The sequence below is a fragment of the Diplotaxodon limnothrissa genome, linkage group LG23 (genome assembly GCF_057381915.1).
Source record: "Diplotaxodon limnothrissa isolate DT_005_m linkage group LG23, D_limnothrissa_male_GT1.1, whole genome shotgun sequence".
Classification (NCBI taxonomy): Eukaryota; Metazoa; Chordata; class Actinopteri; order Cichliformes; family Cichlidae; genus Diplotaxodon; species Diplotaxodon limnothrissa.
This window is the reverse complement of record NC_140617.1, coordinates 13,565,528-13,571,835: the sequence shown is the minus strand read 5'-3', so window position 1 is coordinate 13,571,835 and position 6,308 is coordinate 13,565,528. Positions and strand designations below refer to the sequence as shown.

General features: G+C 42.5%; 1 protein-coding gene across 1 annotated transcript in view; it reads left to right on the top strand.

The window, feature by feature from the left end:
- Positions 1 to 470: 470 nt before the first annotated feature.
- The window catches only part of lpp (LIM domain containing preferred translocation partner in lipoma), a 189,574-nt gene continuing 183,736 nt past the window's right edge, over positions 471 to 6,308 (top strand). Inside the window, exon 1 of the mRNA XM_085347083.1 lies at positions 471 to 656. The gene's annotated coding sequence lies outside the window, so the exon portion shown is untranslated. The remainder of the gene's footprint in view (positions 657 to 6,308) is intronic.

Here is a 6,308-nt window from a genome sequence, read left to right as displayed (position 1 = left end):
ACAACAACACCTCGAATAAAGAGAGTGAAATATGCAAACAAATACCACAAGTTAAACCGGACCCTTATTTGGAGGGCCACTTCTGGCCCCCAGGCCACATGTTTGACACCAAATCACTGCACACTCTTCTTTCATTTACATTTTAAGGGTTCTAAGTATCGGTACGTTCAATTTTTCAGTATTTATTAGGATGACATTTTATTTGAGGAGAAAGCCTCCAGCGTGGACCTTTGCCTGACTGCAGCGTGCAGCTGTGCGCACAGACCGGAGATGTGTGCGCACTGAGGGCCGTGCTGTTTTGGCCTGCTGCCTTACATGGGCAAACCTCTGAACTGACTCAGACGAGCTGGAATTTCAGCGTGACGTCACTGCCTACAACTCTCCCAGAATTTGGATCAAGTAGTTTTCACTGTTTTTGGTGGGATTTCAGCCCCTGTGTTAGGTTTCCTAGAAAGCGAGGTAAGTGAAACTATACGTCGCACCTTTTCAAACATACGGGCGGTTTCCGGTGCAGTTTGACGTGTTGCTGTTAAGAACCCGGCTCTGGAGCAGTTCGTGCTCACTTTGTTCGGCCTTGTTGGGATGTAATGTGGATTTTACTGCAGCTCGGACGGGTTCACAGTGAGGGCGTGGACTCTGTACCAGAGCCCGGGCCGGTAGGACTGTGACACGGGGAAACTAACAGAGCTAACTTGTCGCTAGCTAGTGCCGAGCTGGACTCAGTCATGCACAGAAAACACGTTCAAACACTGTGAAGCGGCTCATTTGGCTAAACGAGACTCGGGGCGTCTCTGCGGGGCTCCTAGATTTAGCACAGTGGTTTACTGCAGAGCAATGCGGAAGACACCAGAGCCCCCACAGAGCCCTCCATCAGAAGGGAAACATGTCGCTGCTTTTTACTTTAGAGCGCCCAGAAACTTCCGTTTACTAAAAAATAGTTATTTGTATCGTCACTGTTGCTGCTTGTTGGACTCGTTTGCCTCGAATTCGCCACGTTGTTCGAGTACTTTTCATAGCCGCGTGTGTCACAAAGTAACACATCTGTGCTTTGTTGGCGTTATTGCTACAGAAGTATCCTTCACAGCAGGGGAGTCAAACTTTTTAAAGGCGAAACAATAAAAAACAAACAAACAAACCCAACAACAACAACTATCAATGCGAATCTGTGTTCTCCACTTTGGAAAGAAGCCTTTATGTTGTCGCTGATGACGTCAGTGACAATTTTGACTGTACTGTCAGGTGACGGTACTTTTGAGCGTGGACACATTTTTTTTCCGCTTTAGCATAAGCGCCACCACCTTATAACGTCTATGCATCCCACTATCACCCATCCTAGTTGGATCATCTAGTGGGCACTTTGAGCTCAGTTGGGGGCCACTCGAGGGAAAAAATAACAAGAAAGAAAATAAAGTTTTTACCATACACCACTGTCAGTTCAGTTCAGTTTTATTTCTATAGTACCAAATCACAACAACAGCTGCCACTAGGTGCTCAGTAATGTAAGGTAAAGACTCTGCATTGATAGAGAGAGAACCCTCTGTAAGTAAGCACTTGGCAGCAGTGGGAAGGAAAAACTCCCTTTTAACAGGAAGAAACCTCAGTCATAACAAGACTGGACACAAGGCAAAGGGGACAGGATAAAAGACAGAGAGCTGGAGATTAAACTGATTAAATGCGAAGTGGCGAGAGAGTGGTAAAGAAACACTCAGTGCATCATGGGAAACTTCCAGAAGCCAGGTTTATTGCAGTGTAACTAAGGGAGGGTTCAGAGTCCCCCGATCTAGCCCTAACTACGTGCTGCACCAAAAAGGAAAGTTTTAAAGTGAAACTTTTAAAGTAGAGAAGGTTTCTGTGTCCTAAATCCAAACTGGAAGCCTGTTCCACAGAAGAGAGGTCTGAAAATGAGAGGTCTGTCTCCCATTCTACTTTTAAATATACTAGGACCCACAGTAAGCCTGCAGTCTGAGAGTGAAGCACTTAACTGGGGGGGATGATACTATGAGATAAGACATGGCCCAATGATCCATCATTTTTTCATCTATTACATTATTTAAATGAAGGAATATAGTACAAAAGTCAATGTTATGCCTGCCTGCCATGGGGATTATGTTGGATTTATGGTTTTATGGTGGTGACACATTGTAACTGCAGACATTTATGAAGTCCAACCTTGTATGCACTTTCATACACATGTATCAGTGCAGCCTGCATTCACTGCAATTGGCCTTTTGGCCACCACTGTCGTCTGCTACGTGTTTCCAGCTTCTGCCGCCATTTTTCCCATCAACTGGAAGAGAATGAATCAACTCAAAGAGACAATTAGTTTGTCTTTCGTAAACAACACAGTCAGGCATTGGTGTAGATATTTATTGAGACTGGGAAGCTCAAGTGACTGTTTGTTAGCCGTTTGTGTAATTATTTTACAGTTTGGAACTGAATGTATCAATCGGTCAGTTTTCTAATGCTTATATCCGGGTCCTGGGTCACAGAGGCAGCTCTCCACGCAGAGATGTCCAGACCTCCATCTCGCAGCTACCTCCTCTAGGCTGTGGTAGGCTCTGGTACTGACACTTAGACATAATCTCCACAGTTTGTCTTGGGTCTGCTCCAGAGTGTCCTTCCTGTAAGATATCTGAAACATTTCACCTCTGAGGTGTCCAGGAAGCACTTGGTCAGTTGTCTGAGCCACTTCAACTGACTCCATTTGATGTGGAGGAATATCAGCTCTGCTCCGAACCACTTCTGAGAGACTGAGATCCTCACCCTTTTTTCTCTAAGGGAGAGCCCAGACATCCTCCAGGGAAGGCTCATTTCTGCTGCACAGACACAAACTAGGCAGGTTAAAAGTCCAGCATCGATCATAATGAATAAAAATACTGCATCATTTCTTCTTCTTAGAAGCATAAATGAAAGCATTTTATGATCATGTGTGATTGCCTCTCTATAGTCCTGTATTCCTAATCTTCTGTTGCAGCACCAGTTAAAACTGTTGCCTGTCATTCCAGCTGCATATCTGTTTTGTGATCATCTTTGGGTGGGATATATACTCCTGTTATGACCTGGACAAAATGGATGAATAAATCTGCTTTGCATTCCCACATAAATTCCTTCTAGATTGAAGTTTTGCAGTGCATAAAAACCAACAAAGTGGAACTTTAAAGGCTAAGTCCCACATCTACTTCTCTATAATTCTGCTGTTGTATGGTTTGACAGGATGATGGTTTTAAAATGCAGATGCAGTGTATGTAAGATTGTTTCATGGTAAATGTATGGGTCTCTGCTTTTTACATTGTGTGTTTAACAGCCTTTTGAAAGGGTTTCAGACTCGCATAGTCACAGGTGACGCAACATCTCCAAAACGGTTGTTAACTGGTGTTGTACATCAATAAAATATGAAGAATTAGTTTACCCGACTAATATTTGTATCGGTGACTGGACAGGGCAGTAACATTCAGTTGTCAGATAATAAGTCATGCACATCCATATAGTGTACAACAAGCCAGGCTGTAAACCAGAGAGGAGTGCTTGTGCAAATAGTGGCCAGAGATATGGACTTTTCCCTTGCAGATATGTTTAAAAATGTTTGGTCTGTTGACGTAACCAGTACTGAGGCAATACCTCCGTATTTTGCTTCAAGATTTCCTCAGAAAGTTGACTCAACTGAACCCTTTTATACCTAAATGGATCTGACGTCATCTTCCTCTTTGTGAGTGAAACAAGAATCTTGGTCCAGGCTGTAGGTATTGTTCTGCCTTGGAATGAAAAATAAATCTCACTTTCTTCTTTAAAAGACTGAATTCAAACTTTGACTTGGATGTGAATTTCAAATCAATAACACCAAGGTCCCTTGGGAGAGCTGTCATCAAACTGAATACATCTGCGTCGCTCCGACACATTTTCTACTCAGGCAACATTAAACGAAACTGTCTTTAAAATCTCTAGCTAAAAAGAACTCGTTTGACAGCGTTGATGATGTTAAACTTAAAAGATGAGTGGCTCTGCTGCCTTTGAGCCTTGGCCCCCCTGGTAGTTTTAGTCAAGTTATTCCACTGTTTGTGTTTCTTGACATATTTTAATGAGAATGTCCTTCTCTGAAAGAAACGGCACCAGTTTTTCATACTCACACAGCACCTCTTTTAGAAAACACTACCTCTATAAGCTGTGATAAACCAAGGATCTTCTAAGGCTGTAGATAGTTAATTACAATTAGTGTTGTTATGAATGGCGGTTAGCTTTGGCAAGCTGATCCTGGGTTCGAATCCACCATCAGGCCAGAGCCTTTCTCTGTGCAGTTTGGATGTTCTCCGTGTGTCTGTGTGGGTCTTCCTCAGTACTCCGGCTTCCTTCCACAGTCCAAAGACAGCTTTCACTTTGGGTTCTTGGCTAGCTTAGTGTTAGCATTGGTGTCTGGCTAGCCTAGCGTTAGTATGTTCTCTGGCTAGCTAAGTATTAGCATGGTGTCTGTGCATAAAGCCGAAGTTGTGTTAGCAGCTTAATGCAGCTGTTCCCGTCCTTTATTCAGTTTCCACTTTACAGTGGAACCCCAACTTACGAAATTAATTCATTCCCGAGGGTCTTTCGTAAGTCGAAAATTTTCGTAAGTTGAAGCACCCATTGCACCTTTTAAGTGAGGCGATGCTGAACGATAGGCTATAGGCTAATTGCTAACTAGAACAACAATAAGTCGTTCAAGTGGAACAGCGAAACTCAAGTACGGAAGCCAAGGGGTTGTCACATGATTTGGAAGGCATTGTAGGCATTGTAGGCTCAGCCAATCAGAGCCCGCAGATTTCGTTACACGGGCATTTTGCCGTAACACGGGCAGAAATATATTGCCGTTCAGTGCCTTCGTAACTTGAATTTTTCGTAATATGGGGTATTCGTAAGTCAGGGTTCCACTGTACTATCACGCTCCTGTCCTTTTGTGCAGTAAAAAAAAGTTATGTCCATATCAACATTGTAGACGGCGTTGCTATTTCCTCCATGCCCTGTGAACTGAAATCATTGGATTGTAGTGCAAGTGCAACAGGAACCACTAAGCATCAACAGGCAGCTAGACTAACAATTCCAAGGAACTGAACTACTAGATTCCTGATTCCCATCCCTAGATCCTGAAGGACATTTGGATCTGAATGGGTCAGTGATGTTTTCTTGAGTGGCTGAAGACACCATCTCCCAGTTTTTCATACTCCATACATTTCTGAATCTGCATCCAGATCTTAATCAACTCAAAACTCATCATTTAAATTTGGGTCGATATGAAACTTCCTTAAAGGATGACGAATGGGTTTATTGTTATTGCACAAAAAACGATAAAATTGATGCAAATATGTTAAATGAACACCAAAGATCGCCTGGGACCGATAACAACACAGTTCCCCACCAGCCCCATGATGCAACCTACACAGCATAGCATAACATGTCTGTGCCTGTTTAAGACTTCTGCTGTTTTCTCAGCTTGGGGTGTGACATGTAGTGGGCTGGTTTTCCCAATACTCCTATCTGACTCTTATTTAATCCAAAAGAATCCTGTAGGATAATTCGGGGTCGTCCCCTACAGCTGCAGGGCTCCTTCAAAGCTAAAACCATTTCGGGGGGATTTTTATTTTGTAAGTACTTGCGGTATCTGTTTGATGAATTTTATTAGTGTTGATTTCAGATAGAAATACACACTTGAACCCAGACAATGCTACTACTAATAATGCAGTCTACGGTATATAACTAATGTCCATTCAGCATAACATTTAAACAAAAAGTAGCATAAAGGTTGAATTTTTATATCTCATGGAGACGCAAGTCATCAGTTTGCTGTTTAATGTAATGACATCTTTGGAAAATCACCATTGATAGTTTTTTGGGTTTTTTTCTTTTTCTTTTTCTAGGAAAATAGGTCAAAAACAGAGTTTTTACAGTTCCAACAAGCTTGAAAGTCAGTATTTGGTGTGACCACCTTTATTCTTCAACACAGCCTGAAAGCTTTCAGGAAAGCTTTCCTGTTGTTTCTTTAAGTAGTATTCAGGAATAGTTCTCCAGGCTTCGTAGATGGATGTTTCTCCCTCCCACACTGTTTCAATAATGTTGAGGTCCAGGCTCTAGGGAAGCCAGTCCGTGACTGATAGTGTTCCATTGTGTGTTTTTTCTATTCAGGTGTGATTTTATTGCATTGGCAGAGCGTTTTGAATGAAGCTGTTACCAATCTTTGAAAATAGTGGATCAAAACTTTACTTTTCTATGACAAGTACAACATCACTGGCTGAAATGGAGCCCCAAAACATGACAGAGCCTCTACCGTGTTTTATAGATAGCTG